Source organism: Mustelus asterias, chromosome 19 (assembly GCF_964213995.1).
Source record: "Mustelus asterias chromosome 19, sMusAst1.hap1.1, whole genome shotgun sequence".
Lineage (NCBI taxonomy): Eukaryota > Metazoa > Chordata > Chondrichthyes > Carcharhiniformes > Triakidae > Mustelus > Mustelus asterias.
The window spans coordinates 77584260-77601600 of NC_135819.1; the positions used below are offsets into that span (position 1 = coordinate 77584260).

Sequence of the window (17341 nt, forward strand, 5' to 3'; positions counted from 1 at the left end):
TGCTTGCATTCCAGGCTTTATTGCATTGAGTGATCTCCGTTGGCCCAGTCAGGCCTTCCCCTGCGTGTAATTGCATTCAGTAGGATTTTAGGAAGATCGGATCTGACAGCTGTTATCAAATGCCCGTATGATGCTTGTGCAAGTGTCTGCAGCTCACTCCTACTGCTTAGAAATATCCACACAGAAGCCGTACGTCATTCTCCAGATTACATAATTTCTCTCTAAACTATGCCTTCCTTTATATTTCCCTTTTGCTTAAAGTCAATTAAAAGCCAAACAAAAGCAGTGACTACAATCACATTTATTTTAAGTGTCTTCTGGCCACAGAGAGTTTGTTGATATCGCCCTGTAGGATTGCATTGGGTCTGCAGTAAGTGGTGTTTGACCTCCGTGGCAATAGGATTCTGCAGCATATTTTTAGATTCTTTGAACAGTATCTCCAGAGGTTAAGAGCAATACATTATCATGGTTAGCAGTCCAGGTTCAGTTTTCAAAGGATATGGTGTTCAAAGCCAATATCAATCCAAAGAATGAAAGTGCAACCTGCTAATTTTCATTTATCCTTGTCTTTGCATTTAGCAATCAAAAAAATCCATATATCTACAAAATCCAAGGTATCATAAGGTGGGAATGTTCACATCACTGAGGGATAAAGAAGCAGGAACCAAAGGAATTGACAGGTTCCCCAGCCAGACAAAATAACCTTGCCTATTAACCCAATTCAAACGCTTTATAATTTTAAATATGAAGATCAAACGTATGAAAATGAACTATCTGGCTTGTCCAGTCAAGAACAGCTTCTTCCCTGCTGCCATCAGACTTTTAAATAGACCTACCGTATATTAAGTTGAACTTTCTCTACACCCTAGCTATGATTGTAACACTACATTCTGCACCCTCTCTTTTCCTTCTCTATGAACGGTATGTTTTGTCTGTATAGCACGCAAGAAACAATATTTTTCACTGTATGATAATACATGTGAAAATAGCAAATCAAATCAAATCAAATCAAATATCTCTGTAACATACTCCAGCTCTATAATGACCCAATCTCTCAGTTCCTTTGGCCCCTCTCCCCTATTTCTACACCCATTGACAGCTATGTCTTCATATGCCTAGGACACCAAAGAGTTAAATCCGTCCACCACTGACTCTCCCTTCAAGACCCTCCAAATTTTGGTCATCCCTGCAAGTTGCTTTGCATAAGTTTCCAGTGTTTTGACTACGCCCCTATGAAGTGCCTTGGGGCATTATGCTACATTGATGGTGTGATATACACAATGCAAGCTGTTGTTATTTTTTCATATTCATGATTCATGGGAAAGAGGGATTTCATGTTCTAATTTGTCCAACAGGGGTTTCAAGAAGTTAGGATTGAGAAAAGGTTAGTGAAGTAATGATGTGTGGCTATAAATTTTTAACTAACTGTGATATAATGTGGGATTTGCTAAGTGTGCAAGTGGTTTATTCTGTTAGAATGGGAAAGCAACATTATTATTTTTCCAACAGACAGGCTATTCAGAATGGTACCTCTCTTTTAGAGGACTTCACTAAAACATCAAACATTGTTCTAACAGTGACTGAAAATATATTGCTGGCTATCTACAGCATGTATCGCTTCTTGGCCTTTGGCTAAGACCAAGTGTAGTATCGACATGCTGTGCTTGGTTCAAGTCATTAGGTTACGTTTTAGCTTCATTTGAAGCAATTTTTAAAAGCGGCATCTCGGCCTTTTGGCTAAGATGCAAATGAGATCAAGCCTTGGAGGAGGAGCTATTCCTACTCCAATCAGCTTGGATCATGTAGATCAAGCCCAAGACAGGAGGTGAGACCCCTGTCAAGTCAGCTTGGATCAGGAATGTCTCAACTTGTTGAGACTCTGAATTGGACTTGATTTGATTGAATTGGAATAAAAATACAAATAAAAAATGTATCGCTTCTCGGCCTTTTGGCTAAGATCAAGTGTAGTTTTGGCATCCTGCACTTGGTTGAAGTCATGAGGTTACACTGAGACTTCATTTGAAGCAATTTTTTAAAGCGGCATCTAGGCCTTTTGGCTAAGATGCAAACGAGATCAAGTCTTGGAGGAGGTGCAACGCCTGCTCCAATCAGCTTGGATCATGTAGATCAAGCCCAAGACAGGAAGTGGTGAACCTGTCTTGTCAGCTTGGATGGGGAATGTCTCACTTGCTGAGATTTTGAGTTGGACTTTGGTTGGATTGGAGATAAACAACAAAAAATCTGCAACATGTAATGCAGGTTGCTCTGAGGCTGGTCTTCTCAGTTACATGTTTCTGTCAGCTGTCATGTATTCCATGCAAGAGTGGAAGTCACTCACAACATCAGGGTGGTGCCTCACACTGCTTTTGCCTCTGTCCAGCAGAAAGGCCAGACTACAGGAAGGATGTGGAGGCTTTGGAGAGTATGCAGAAGAGATTTACCAGGATGCTGCCTGGATTAGAGGGTATGAGCTATGAGGAGAGGCTGGACAAACTAGGGTTGTTTTCTCTGGAGCGGTGGAGGCTGAGAGGAGGCCTGATAGAAGTCCATAAAACTATGAGAAACATGGATAGGATTGACTCAGAATCTTTTTCTCAGAGTTGAAAGGCAGAATTTTAACGGCACGTCCACCTGAGGTTCATACGATTCCGCCTGAGGCCAATGGAGAATGCTTTTCTCCAAGCCTTGCCTGCCCCCTGGAATCGGGGCGGGCATACCGGTAACATTCCAGCCAAAATGTCTAGTTCTAGGGGACACACACTTAAGGTGAGAGGGGGAAAGTTCAAATGTAAGGGGCAAGTTTCTTACGCAGAGAGTGGTAGGTGTTTGGAATACAGTGTCAGGGGTAGTGGTGTAGGTAGATACAATAGGAGTGTTTAAGAGGCACATGAATATGCAAGGAATAGAGGGATCTGAACCAAGGGCAGGTAGAAGGCATTAGTTTAATTTGGGGTCATGTTCGGCAGAACACTGTGGGCTGAAGGACCTGTTCCTGTGCTGCACTGTTCTATGTTCTGTGATTTGATATCATTCTGTCAGCAAGAGGGCAACACTGCCAGTCCAATACCTACACCAAGTAGGAGGATTCACTGTAATGTTTCAGCCTCTGGATAGAAGGTGAACAATGCAAATCGAAACACAAAGATAGGCTGAAAAGGATAATGTAATGTCTTGCACCCTGACAGTGATCACCTTATCTCAAGCAGAATGAGCAAAGGGTTTTCTCACTCTCATCTCTCCGATTGCTGCAATGTAAGACTTCTCTTTTTGGCAAAGTCCTGATTAATGATTGAACCAAGAGTAGGTGAAACAAACTCAACTGGGACCTATAGGTTGGAACCAACACAGAGATCCTTGAGTTCAGAGGTCGGGTGTTTGCTCCATTCAGTTATGAGGCTTCAACATTGAAACAGTAGAGAGTGAGAGAGAGAGAGAGAATGAAAGAGAAAGCAAAGGAAAGGGAGAAAAGAACAAAGGCCAAAAAGACAAGAACAATCTCACACTTTACTAACCATTTTACCATGGCACGGTGGCATACTGGTTAGCACTGCTGCCTGATGCGCGATTAAATCACTCGGGAGGGTAGATCGTACCCGGGAAATAAAGGCTTTTATTACTAACAAGAATGGAGCACACTATATACAATACAATCCCAGACTAAAGGGCCACCAGGCAGTGCAGTGACCTTTATACTCCTCCAGGTAGGCGGAGCCAACTGGAGTGTACCACAGAACAATATCAACAGGTAGAACAGCCCAACCCTAACCCCAACAGTGACAACAGTAACATATCTACAAGTACCCATAGTGCTGACCATCTATGGTTCAGTACTCATAGTGGTAACCAACTATGGTTCACCACACTGCCTCACAGCGCCAGGGACCTGGGTTCAATTCTGGCCTCGGGTCACTGTCTGTGCAGAGTTTGCACGTTCTCCCCTTGTCTGTGTGGGTTTCCTCCGGGTGCTCCGGTTTCCTCCCACATTCCAAAGATGTGCCGGTTAGTTTGATTGGCCATGCTAAATTGCCCCTCAGTGTCAGGGTAAATAGGTGGGGTCACGGGGATAGAGCCTAGGTGGTCGGTGCAGGCTCGATGGGCCAAATGGCCTCCTTCTGCACTGTCGGGATTCTATGATTCAAAATAATCGTTTTAAGGTCATAATGTCTGTAGATAGATGGTTAGTCTCTTGCTTGAGCAGATTTCAGTCGAGCACTATTTACAATAGAATCACATCACCATATTTGCCCAGGGGAATGGTCTCAGATGGCTGATGCAGACAGGTAGCTTTGGAGAAGGTTTTCTGGGATTTCATTAGACCTGTTCTTCAGACTGTAGCTTAATTTGTGCCAATAATTTGGACTGTCATTTGCATCATTATAAATAATATATGTAGAAAAAGAAGTACAAACATTAAAATATACAGCACCGACTGAACTATTATAAAGATAACGCAAGTGTTGTTGGATTTAATATGAACTGAATGCTTAATTCTTGCATCAGCCACTTTAGTTGAAGCATCGACTTATTCAAAATAAAAGAATTAAGTATTCATCGCCCATTTTCACCAACTCATTACTGGCCTATAAACTTTGTGACAAGGGTATATATTTTGTTGTTTTGCCTTTTCAAACTGAGAATCATTGAAGTTAAGTCTTTTGAAAACATTTCTGCTTCTGATTTTATAAACATGTAGGAAGTTTAATCCCACACTAAATATTCAGTAATGCAAGTTCAGCTTGTTAGAAAGGGCTTCTCACAAATCTACACACATCATCCCTCTCCCTACATCAAAAAGAAATGTACGGTACATACTAAACTTGCATGCTGCATTCATTGTTATTATTTTTTTATAAAAAATCATTATTCATAGAAATCATCATAAAATCCCTACAGTGCAGAAGGAGGCTATTCGGCCCATTGGGTCTGCACCGACAACAATCCCACCCAGGCCCTATCCCCCTCACCCCACAGATTTACCCCGCTAATCCCTCTAATCTACGCATCTCGGGATACTAAGGGTCAATTTAGCATGGCCAATCAACCTAACCCGCACATCTTTGGACTGTAGGAGGAAACTGGAGCATCTGGAGGAAACCCACGCAGACATGGGGAGAATGTGCAAACTTCACACAGACAGTGACCCAAGCCGTGAATCGAACCCAGGTCCCCGGAGCTGTGAGGCAGCAATGCTAACCACTGTGCCACTGTGCCACCTTATTGTTGTTGTTTATTATTGTTGAAAAGTTCAGAAACCCACATCAGAAGTCTTTAGGAAGGCATCATGTGTCGGCGCAGGCTTGGTGGGCCGAAGGGCCTGTTCCTGTGCTGTACTGTGCTTTGTTCGGTGTATATGGACACTACCAAAGCTTGGTAAGAGTTATATTTTGGGATTAAAATCTCTAAAATATGAAAGCAGCAATTGAGATTATATTGGATATTACATATCACCAGAATGTCCCAAGGTACTTTTGAAAGTATAGTCACTGCTTTATAGGTGAATGTGGCAGTCAATCTTCATTGTACAAAGCCCCATGTGACTTAGTGAGTGTTAAATCAGCTATGGCAGAGCAGGCTCGAAGGGCTGAATGGCCTACTCCTATTCTTATTTCTTATGGTGTCATGGTCTTACATATAGACAACAAGATGAATAAATGTGGGCAGGATTTTCCAGCTGCCCTCGCCCCAAGGCTGGAAAATCCTGTCCGAGGTCGATGGACTTTTGCATGATCCGTCACCCGCTCCCCCCCACCACCACAACACCCCCCCCCCCCCCCCCCCCCGCCTACTATGATTCCTGTGGTGGGCGGGACAGGAAAATTCCGCCCTATGAATCTATTTGGTTGATTGAAGGATGAATGGCACAGAAACTCTCCAGCGCTCTTCACTAAATACAGCCAGAGACTCTAAATTCATATCCGCTTGGTCAAATGGATAAGGATTTCAGTGAGTTAAGTTGAAAAGGTGCTGCCGATGCATTTAGGTCTCAGCCGGGATTTTTGTGGAAATTGTAGAAGGAAATATTGAGGGTGGTAACAAGGCCCACACTCTTCAGGTACTATTAAAGAATAAATCAGAGTGGGAGGCAATGCAATGAGTTTTGCTCTCAAAATAGTGAGGAAGTGAAGAGGGGGAAACACCTGTCAGATAATTAATTCAGTGAGTAAGAAGAACAAGAGAAAATGTGTGCGCAGGTCACTCCCCTACTTTTAGCGTTGGCTTTTTGTCACTTCCTTATACGCTGAGGTGCAGCACCGATTCGATGATGTGGCGTTTAAATTGGATGGCGTGGTGCTCTCCTTCAAGGAAGTCACGAAAAGAATGAGCGTATTGGATTGTGATGTTTCTTAACATTTGTAGCAACAAGTATTAGAATGTAAATGTCTGTTCTGTAATGTAACAGCACCCTCTGTTACATAACCTAAGTACAACAATCAAAGAAAATAAGTGTTTGTGAAGATTGGAAGAAACACAAATTCTTCAAGATTTGCTCGCCAAAGGCCTGGTTTAGTGGTGGTAAAAAAATCCAAACAATGGAGTCAAGTAACATCAAGCCTCCTGAAACGGACGTGTATGATAATTAAAATGTGTTTCATATCTGTTAGGAAGGATTATTAACACAAAATGCTGGAAATACTCCGCAAGTCTGGCAGCATAGCTGGAGAGAGTATTAGAGATGTTTCAGGACGGACAGATAAGTTCGGATCACAGCCTCTACTGGGCTGGTTTTGAAGAGGAGCCAGCATCAGCGACTCCTGACCTGGCTGGCTCCATTGTGGGAGAGACATGTCCCAGTGCTTCACAATGTTTACAGAGTGGGAGCAGGTTTTCAATGAGCTACGGTACATGGCACTTCAGAGGTGCCATGAATCAGAGTCTGCATGAGGGGACTTCTCAAAGGTTAAGTTCAGAAGATTCTCCTCATGCCCCCCCCATTCCACCTTATGCCACCTATGCCAAGTATTGCCTCTCCACCCACCTTCCATTGCCCCCTGATGCTAAACTATGCCCTTCCAGCACCCTCCCACCCCCCCTTTGTCCCCTCATGCCCCCATGTCAAACTGTGGCACTCCCTTTTCCATTGACCCAGGATACACTGCATGGAATGTATAGTGACAATATGATGTGTTAAAAAGCAATCAATGTTAATAAAAAGTCCTTATACTCGAGAACAATAAAAATGTCAATCAGCCAGATCCTGAAATGTTTAAACAACTTAAACTGCAATCACTTGAAACCTGAAAACACTTGGGTGGCACGGTGACACAGTGGTTAGCGCTGCTGCTTCACAGAGTTAGGGATCCAGGTTCGATTCCCGGTTTGGGTCACTGTCTGTATGGAGTCTGCACATTCTCCCTCTGAGTGTTCCAGTTTTCTCCCACAGTCCGAAAGACACGCTGGTTAGGTGCATCGTTCATACTAAATTCCCCCTCAGTGTACCCGAACAGGTGCTGGAGTGTGGCGACTAGAGGATTTCCACAGTAATTTCATTGCAGTGTTAATGTAAGCCCACTTGTTACACTAATAAATAAATAAATAAACCTCCTAACCTTGTGCAAATAGACATGCAATTGATAACAGATATCAAGGAACTGGAGCTGTCAATCAGGAAATATTTTCCCTGGGCTCAGGTGTTTCAACAGACTAATGGATTTCTGGGCTCTCAGCTAAGTGTTATTATGTATTCTATGCTGATAGCCCAGACATCCATTACAGTACTAATAGGGGGTAAGTTGGGGAACAGGAGATGATATGGATAGGATATGAGGAATTTTTATTTTAAACAAGATGAATTCTCCCACCGTAGATTTAGGCCTTTAAAACAGCCCATCTCGGCAATCCGTGACTGCCTCTGAACTTTCCCAGGTCAGCCGGCCTGACTGCAACTAGCAGCCATTGGCCACATACCAACCTCCCCCTCACGCCCCCTCAACTCATTCACAAAATGAAACTCCTGTCCGTGCAGACATTTCCTCGGGGGGTGAGTCTTACCAAGAGGTCTAATTGAACACATGCCATTCTTTTTTAATGGTGAGTGGGGGAAGAGAATTGCGACACATTCCAGAACTTTACTTTAGAACCATGGTTGATTAAGCATACCAACATGGTTGAGAGGCCATGTTAGTCAAGGGCTTTTGAGTGCTCTTTTTGGGAGTTAGTTCGCAGCACTCTCACCTCTAAGCCACGATGTCTGGGTTCAAGTCCCACTCCAGGACTTTGCACAGAAATCAAAGTTTGATTTGATTTGATTTGATTTATTATTGTCACATATATTAGTATACAGTGAAAAGTATTGTTTCTTTCGCTATGCAGACAAAACATACTATTCACAGAGAAGGAAAGGAGAGAGTGCAGAATGTAGTGTTACAGTCATAGCTAGGGTGTAGAGAAAGATCAACTTAATGTGAGTTAAGTCCATTCAAAAGTCTGACAGCAGCAGGGAAGAAGCTGCTCTTGAGTTGATTGGTACGTGACCTCAGACTTTTGGATCTTTATCCCGAGGGAAGAAGGTGGAAGAGAGAATGTCCAGGGTGCATGGATCCTTAATTATGCTGGCTGCTTATCCGAGGCAGTGGGAATTTAGTTCTATGTTCTATCAGAGGATTAGATAGGGTGGACAGTGAGAACCTTTTTCCTCGGATGGTGATGGCTAGCATGAGGGGACATAGCTTTAAATTGAGGGGTGATAGATATAGGACAGATGTCAGATGTAGGTTCTTTACTCAGAGAGTAGTAAGGGCATGGAATGCCCTGCCTGCAACATAGTGGACTCGCCAACATTAAGGGCATTTAAATGGTAATTGGACAAACATATGGATGACATTGGAATAGCGTAGGTTAGATGGGTTTTAAATTGGTTTCACAGGTCAGCGCAACATCGAGGGCCGAAGGGCCTGTACTGCGCTGTAATGTTCTATGTTCTATGTTCTATGTTCTAAGTGTAGACGGAGTCAATGGATGGGAGGCTGGTTTGCATGATGGATTGGGCCACATTCACGACCTTTTGTAGTTTCTTGCAGTCTTGGGCAGAGCAGGAGCCATACCAAGCTGTGATACAACCAGAAAGAATGCTTTCTATGGTGCACCAGTAAAAGTCGGTGAGAATCGTAGCTGACATGCCAAATTTCCTTAGTCTTCTGAGAAAGTAGAGGCATTGGTGGGCTCTCTTAACAGTGCTATCTTTTGGATGAAGTGTGATACTGAGATCCCACCCTCTTGCTCAGGTAGATTTAACAGATGCTATGGCACTCTCTCGGAGAACAGTAGGGGAGTTATCCCTGGTGTCCCAGCCGATATTTATCCCTCAATCAACATCACAAAAAACAGATGTCCTGGGCCTCATCACTTTGCTGTTTGCTGCCACATTTCCAATGTTACAACAGTGACTACAATTTACAAAGTATTTCACCAGGTGAAAAGTACTTTGAGACATCTGGTACTGCGATATAAATACACATCTTTATTTTCTTTATTTCTCCTGACACTTTGGCAGGCTTTGGTGGGATGAGTGAGGAAGGTTTGGGTGGGCACTTCCCGGTATTTTTGTCAGGATGCCGACACTATAGTTAAGAAAGCCCACCAACACCTCTACTTTTTCAGAAGACCAAGGAAATTTGGTATCTTCGCCATAACTCTCACCAACCATTACAGATGCACCATAGTAAGTATGGTTGTATCACAGCTTGGTATGGCTCCTGCTCTGCCCAAGACCGCAAGGAACTACAAAGGATTGTGATTGAAGCCCAGTCCATCACGCAAACCAGCCTCCCATCCATTGACACTGTCTACACTTCCCACTGCCTCGGCAAAGCAGCCAGCATAATCAAGGACCCCATGCACCCCGGACATTCTCTCTTCCATCTTCTTCCATCGGCAAAAAGATACAAAAGTCTGAGGTCACGTACCAACCGACTCAAGAACAGCTTCTTCCCTGCTGCCATCGGACTTTTGAATGGGCCTACCTTGCATTGAGTTGATCTTTCTCTACACTCTAGCTATGACTGTAATACTACATTCTGCACTCTCTCCTGTCCTCTTTCCTTCTCTATGAGCGGTATGCTTTGTTTGTACAGTGCGCAAGAAACAATACTTTTCGCTGTATACTAATACATGTGACAATAATAAATCAAATCAAAGCAGGATGTGCCCTGTCCACTCGAGTATTCCACGTCCCGTCATTGTTGAATTTCGAGGCAATAATCTTTTTACAGAGTTATTGCAATCTTGTATATTCCATTTTGCACTGATGTATCTCATTGGTCTGTCATACATTAAGAGACGGGCTTCAATGCACTGGGGATGGAAGTGAAAATCTGGGTCAGAGCTGAATGCACAAATGTAGCTTTATCAAGTAAATTGATTACACGTTGTAGGGGAGGTTTATACAGTATGTCTCAAATGGCCATGCAGTTTGTATTTACTGGCACACCAGACAGGGCTGAGACAGCCACAGAACAGTGGGCTTACACTGGGGCCAGGCAAAGTCAGTACGTAAAAAGTCTGTTTATGTGGATCACGGAATTAAACACTGAACGTGTCCCATGCTCATTTCTAAAGAAATGTTTATCTTTTTTTAAATCAGGAAAATGTTCCTAAATGTTTGCTTTTCATAGTCCATAACATTTACTCTGAGGAGGCCTTGTGGTGCAGGGGTAGCGTTCTCTACCTCTGGATCAGAAGCTCCCGGTTCGAATCCAACGTTGGGACTTGTTGGCGTTTCCGCGCAGTTTAATGGGCTGATAATCAGCTCAGGAATCCTTCCAACACTTGCCTCCACTATTCCCCAAAGGGTGGATGAGATACCGTGAGTGCGAAGATACGCTTTAAAAAAACCCACATTCTGCACATTGTCAATGCAAATTGGTTCTTAGCTAATATAAATGTTGAAACCTAGCCAGTGTAACATAACCAGCAATAAACCTCCGAGATGTTTGACTGATATTGTAGCTAACTTTAAAAAAAGCATTTATGAATTTTAAAACACTCTGCGTGCATTCTCCAGAAATACATCACTTGGTGCCCGGAAGGGTAGGGGTTTTAGTTCAGTCGGGCAGCATGGTCGGTGCAGGCTTGGAGGGCCGAAGGGCCTGTTCCTGTGCTGTAATTTTCTTTGTTCTTTGAATCTCATGGGATCCGATGGGCAGTTTCTAATGCATCCTCTATTTCTTCAGTTTAAACATTCTATTGATGACTGGTATCGATTGAAAATCCAGTTGCTCATCATTTAGTCTCTAATTCAGATTCCATCTTTTTGTTTTTTTTGAAACACTCTCCAGTTCAAATGTTTCGCCACAAAACCAAGCTGTGGCAAATTATTTTAAAACAAGGCGGCGCCAGTGCAACATATTCCTGGGTCTTTCAATGCTAACAGCAGTATTTTTGGAAGGTAATCAGAGGAAGATGGCATGTGAAGAAGTCTAGCCTGTTGTTGGGTGATACTCTCCGGTTCTTCATCAAAGGCTGATCCTTAAATCATCACATCTCTGCCCGCTGGAACTCTTCTCCCAAATTATTTCTCTTGCCATCTCATCCCTTGCCTTCTAAAACTACTGAAGAACCGATTCCTTTGATCATGCCTCAAGGCTTCTCGTCTTTTCCTTTTAAGATTGTTTAGTTCCCTTTGTAAAGAATTCTGAGACCTTCTTTTGCATGAAGAGCAATATATATAATTCAGGTCCAACATTTAGAACATCTCTAAAATGCTCGAATTTCTCCTGCCAAATCAAACTGCATTGAAGTGTTTTCTGCACTGCCATCAATCTTGGCACTCTGTGCTCTCACCCTCAGTCCAAACATCCTTCATCCCTAAAAACACTCTCACATGTGTGACACTTATATAATTTTCCTGCACCCACAAGCAAGCACTTGACAAGGACTGCGCTCGCTTTGAAATGAATGCTGTGAATGTGAATTCACACTCGCTTGGCAAGAGCAAGAACCTCTGCTCAGCATCCCAGTGTTTGCCCAGCAGAGTATTGTCAGGGACATAGCACTTCCAGACATACGGAGATGTGAAGAACTCTAGACAGGTCTTTGCCCCATTGGATTATTTTCTTTTTTATTCATTCGTGGGACATGGGCGTCTCTGGCTAGTCAGCATTCTTTGCCCATCCCCAGTTGCCTTGTTCAGAGGGCAGTTGAGAGTCACCACATTGCTGCAGCTCTGGAGTCACATGTAGGCCAGACTGGGTAAGGACGGCAGATTTCCTTCCCTATAGGACATTAGTGAGCCAGATGGGTTTTTCCGACAATCAACAATGGTTTCATGGTCATCAGTCGATTCTTAATTCCAGATATTTTTTATTGAATTCAAATTCCACCATCTGCCGTGCTGGGATTCGAACCCAGGTCCCCAAAACATTAGCTAAGTTTCTGGATTAATAATCGAGCGACAATACCACTCAGCCATTGCCTAGTTTGACATCAAGGCTATGAAAAGTTACTGAGTCCCTCAAAACGTTGTTGCTTTCCCCAACATCCAACCACACCAAATTAATTTTCAGTCACACAAATTCCAGGATATGATCATCACCAATAAGAGATAATCTACCATCTCCCCTTGATATCCAATGGTAATACCATTGCTGGAGCCCCCACTATCACCATTCCTGGGGGATAGGGAGAAGTAGTGGTTACAATTGACCAGAAACGTATTTGGACCAGCCGTATAAACATTGATAAACATTGGCACACCATTGCACCTGTCTGTACCACCTACAAGATGCAATGTGCCAAGCCCCCTTCGATCTCACCTTCCAAATCCACACCTTCTACCACCTAGAAGGACAAGGACTGCGGTTGCATGGGAACAATCCCAACATTCCTTCACTGCCACTGGTTCAAAGTCTTGGATTTCCCTCTCAAACAGCAGTGCACATGCATCTACACCACATGAGTTGCAAGAAGACTGTTCACCACCATCTTCTGAAAGGCAATTAAGGATGAGAAATAATTGCTGACCCAGCCAGCAATGCTCAAAACCCACAAATATATATTTTTTTAAATCATGATGACATACTAGTTCTTTCATAAGTAAAACAAAGAGTAGAAGATTTATTTTGGAATTGGGGCAGAATGTTAAGGATCAAACTATGGGGTGTGTCTTTGAATGTGGAAATCACAAAGCCACCCTTTGCACAACCTTCAAACTAAATGAATGGTCACTTTATTTCAATCCTCCTCTGGCCAATGAATTCAATTTCTCCCTATCCAGGTGTGATGAAACAAGCTGTAAGAGTCAAAACTAGATTTCAGCACAAACAACTCATAAAGATTATGGGGTGAATTTTCTGTCCCGCCCACCACGGAATCGGAGCAGGCAAGGGGTGGACCATGGAAAGGTCCTTTGACCTCAGATGGGATTTTCTGTTTTCGGGGTGAGTGCGAGTGGAAAATCTCACCCTATAGGTCATTTTGCTCCTGTCAAAAAGGACTGAAAAGCATTTTGGGCAGTGTTAATGTGCACCACATGTTGTTGATTAAAAATTTCACAAAATTTCTCTAAGTTATCCGCTCATGCTGCATGGTATTTGGAAGCAACTGATCTTCAGCAGACTCATGGGAACACCAGCAGCAATCTTCCCTCCAAGTCGCGCCACATTATTTTAATGATTTAGATGAGGGAACTAAATGCAATATCTCCAAATTTTCAGATGACACAAAGCTGGGTGGAGGGTGAGCTGTGAGGAGGATGCAGAGATGCTTCAGCATGATTTGGACAGGCTGAGTAAGTGGGCAAATGCATGGCAGATGCAGTATAATGTGGATAAATGTGAGGTTAACCACTTTGGTAGAAAAACAGATTATTATCTGAATGGCTATAGTTTGAGAGAGGGGAATGTACAATGAGACCCGGCTGTCCTCATGCACCAGTCACTGAAGGTAAACATGCAGGTGCAGCAGGCGCTAAGGAAGGCAAATGGTATGTTGGCCTTCATAGTGAGAGGATTTGAGTACAGGAGTAGGGATGTCTTGCTGCAATTATACAGGGCCTTGGTGAGGCCACACCTGGCATATTGTGTGCAGTTTTGGTCTCCTTATCTTGCTAGAGAGGAAATGCAGCAAAGATTTACCAGACTGATTCCAGGAATGGCAGGATTGACATATGAGGAGAGATTGAGTTGGTTAGGATTATATTTGCTGGAGTTTAGTAAAATGAAGGGGGATCTCATAGAAACCTATAAAATTCTAACGGGACTAGACAGGGTAGATGCAAGAAGGACGATTTTGATGGTGGGGGAGTCCAGAACCAGGGGTTACAGTCTGAGGATACGGAGTAAACCTTTTAGGACTGAGATAAGGAAAGATTTCTTCACTCAAAAGCACAGAAGCTGTGGAATTCTCTAACACAGAAAGCAGTTTAGGCCAAAACATTGCTGTCAGAATTCTCTGATCTCGCCCATGGCTAAGGTTCTCCAGTCCCGCTGCAGTTAATGGAGCTTTGGCTGAGCGCCAAATTCTCTGTTTTTGCCGGAGCGATGGCGGGATGAGTGAGATCGGAGAACCCTGACCTGTATATTTTCAAAAAGGAGTTAGATATCATTCTTGGGGCATAACACGTTATTAAGTTTGATGATCAACCATGATCGTGATGAATGGTGGAGCAGGCTCGAAGGGCCGAATGGCCTCCTCCTTCTCCTATTTTCTACATTTTTACATCTTGACTTAGAAATATATCACTGTGGCTGGGTCAAAATCCTGAGGCTCCCTTCCTAACTGCACTGTGGGTGCACCTACACCTCATGGACCGCAGGGGTACAAGAAGGTCCACCAACCTCTCAAGGACAATTAGGAATGAGCAGTGATTTCTGGCCTTGCCATTGATGCCCACACCCCATGAACGAATAAAAAGATAAATTACTTTCACATCAATTTTCAGGCTGTCAGCCACACCAATAACAGCTTTGTGAATTATGTGTAAAACACCACAAACATCAATCAGTTCTCTCCCCAGTTTACTCTTTAGCTTGCAGTACACGTTGTACTTTCCCAGTGGGAGGCAGCTCCACACTTTGTGTTTGTATTGTCAGTCTCAAAATAAATCAACTTGTTCATCAGTCGACGGCCTCATGATATAGGCTGTCAAATGTATTGTGTTTTCACATAGCTTACAGACAAGAAGGCATGGACTTCTGTTCTTGTGTGCTTTCCATAGTGGGGTCTGGCACATTATATGTGACACTAGCTTTAAATATATACACACACCCGCAGTGTACCTAACCTGCACGTACTCGATCCTGACACTTTCGGTGAGGGAACCATTCCGTGACAGAGAGTCATTCCCTCTGCATGGGTAAAAATCCATCTGGATGTATGACGTTTTTGTCTTTCACATCTCTATCTACGCTTCCCCGCTGCCTTGGAAAAGCAGCCAGTATAATTAAGGACCCCATGCACCCCAGACATTCTCTCTTCCACCTTCTTCCTGGGAAAAAGGTACAGAAGTCTGAGGTCACGTACTAACTGATTCAGCTTCTTCCCTGCTGCCGTCAGACTTTTGAATGGACCTACCTTGCATTAAGTCAATTTTTCTCTACACCCTAGCTATGACTGTGACACTACATTCTGCACTCTCTCCTTTCCTTCTCTATGAACGGTATTCTTTGTCAGTATAGCGCGCAAGAAACAATACTTTTCACTGTACACGAATACATGTGACAATAACAAATCAAATCAAATCAAATCTGGGCAAGGCTGGCAGGATTAGGGGGGGTGGAATTTTCCTGCCCCACCTGCCATGTGAATCGTAGCGGGTGGGAAGTGGACCATCCAAAGGTCCGTTGAGCTTGGGTGGGACATTCCAACCTTGGGATGAGCGTGGCTGGAAAATCCCGCTTTGGGTGTTTTGTTTTGTTGTAGGGTTGCACCCAGGGACTGAGATATTTGTGAGAATGACTGAGGAAGAGCCTTTACCTATTCTGTCTGAGTTGGATTCAGAAGAGAAGATGACAACAGCAACAACTTGTATTTAGCATTGAGAAATGTCACAAGACACCACACTGAAGATAGGTGGATTGGTCATGCTAAATTACCCTTTCGTGATTCGAGATGTATAGATTAGGGGAATTAATGGGGTTACGGGGAGAGCATAAGATGTACTGTTGGAGAGTTGGTGCAGACTCGATGGGCCGAACGGCCTCCTTCTGCACTGTAGGGATTCTATGGCTGGAATTTTACCACCCTGCCCACCGAGTGGTCGAGGGGCGGATAATGGAAAGGTCCACTGACCTCGGGTGGAATTTTCCGTCCTATGATTCTATGCTTCTGTGAAAATTTAGCACTGAGGAGACATAAAGAAGTATGAGCACAGTGATTTGATTTGATTTGATTTATTATTGTCACATGTATTAACATACAGTGAAAAGTATTGTTTCTTGCGCACTATACAGACAAAGCATACCGTTCATAGAGAAGGAAAGGAGAGAGTACAGAATGTAGTGTTACAGTCATAGCTAGGGTGTAGAGAAAGATCAACTTAATGTGAGGTAAGTCCATTCAAACTTCTGACAGCGACAGGGAAGAAGCTGTTTTTGAGTCGGTTGGTACGTGACCTCAGACTTTCGTATCTTTTTCCCGACGGAAGAAGGTGGAAGAGAGAATGGGGCACAGTGGTTAGCACCGCTCCCTCACAGCACCAGGGACCCGGGCTCAATTCGGGTGACTGTCGCTGTAGAGTTTGCATGTTCTCCCGTGTCTCCGTGGATTTCCTCCGGGTGCTCCGGTTTCCTCCCACATTCCAAAGATGTGTGGGTTAGATGGATTGGCCATGCTAAATTGCCCCAAAGTGTCAGGGGGACTATCAGAGTAAATACGTGGGATTACGGGGAAAGGGCCTGGGTGGGATTGTTGTCGGTGTAGGCTTGATGGGCTGAATGGCCTCTTTCTGCACTGTAGAGATTCTATGATTCTATGAAAAATTGGCACTGAGGGGACATGATGAAATATGGTGACTGACCACAATGTTGGCACCAAGGGGTAGTTTGTGAGGAGAATCTTACAGGAGGAGAGAAACGATCCGAGAGGTGGGGAGGTTGACGGAGAGAATTCCGGAGTTTAGGACCATGGCAGCTGAAGGCAGAATAACAAATGGTGAAGGGATAAGAAATGTGCAAATGGAGAGAATTGGAGACATGTGGAGATCTTGAAGCGCTTTGGAGCTGGAGGAGTTTGCGTTAATACTCAGGGTGAGGTCATGGAGGATTAGAAAATCAGGATGAGAATTTTATAGTTAATTGTGCCATCCAGGCTTGTCCCAGTTGGTTTATTGCACTCCTGCTTTGAAACATGGACATTAGTGTGCGTCTCTCTCCGAGTCAGCACAGTGAAGAGGGGAATCGAACCATTT

The 17341-nt window shown here is 43.7% G+C and overlaps 1 non-coding gene across 1 annotated transcript; it reads left to right on the top strand.

Annotated features, from left to right (window-relative positions):
* The first annotated feature begins 1932 nt into the window (after positions 1-1932).
* Positions 1933-2131, top strand: LOC144508142 (U2 spliceosomal RNA). The gene has a single exon (XR_013500230.1). It is a non-coding gene; the product is annotated as a U2 spliceosomal RNA (small nuclear RNA).
* The last annotated feature ends 15210 nt before the right edge of the window (positions 2132-17341 follow it).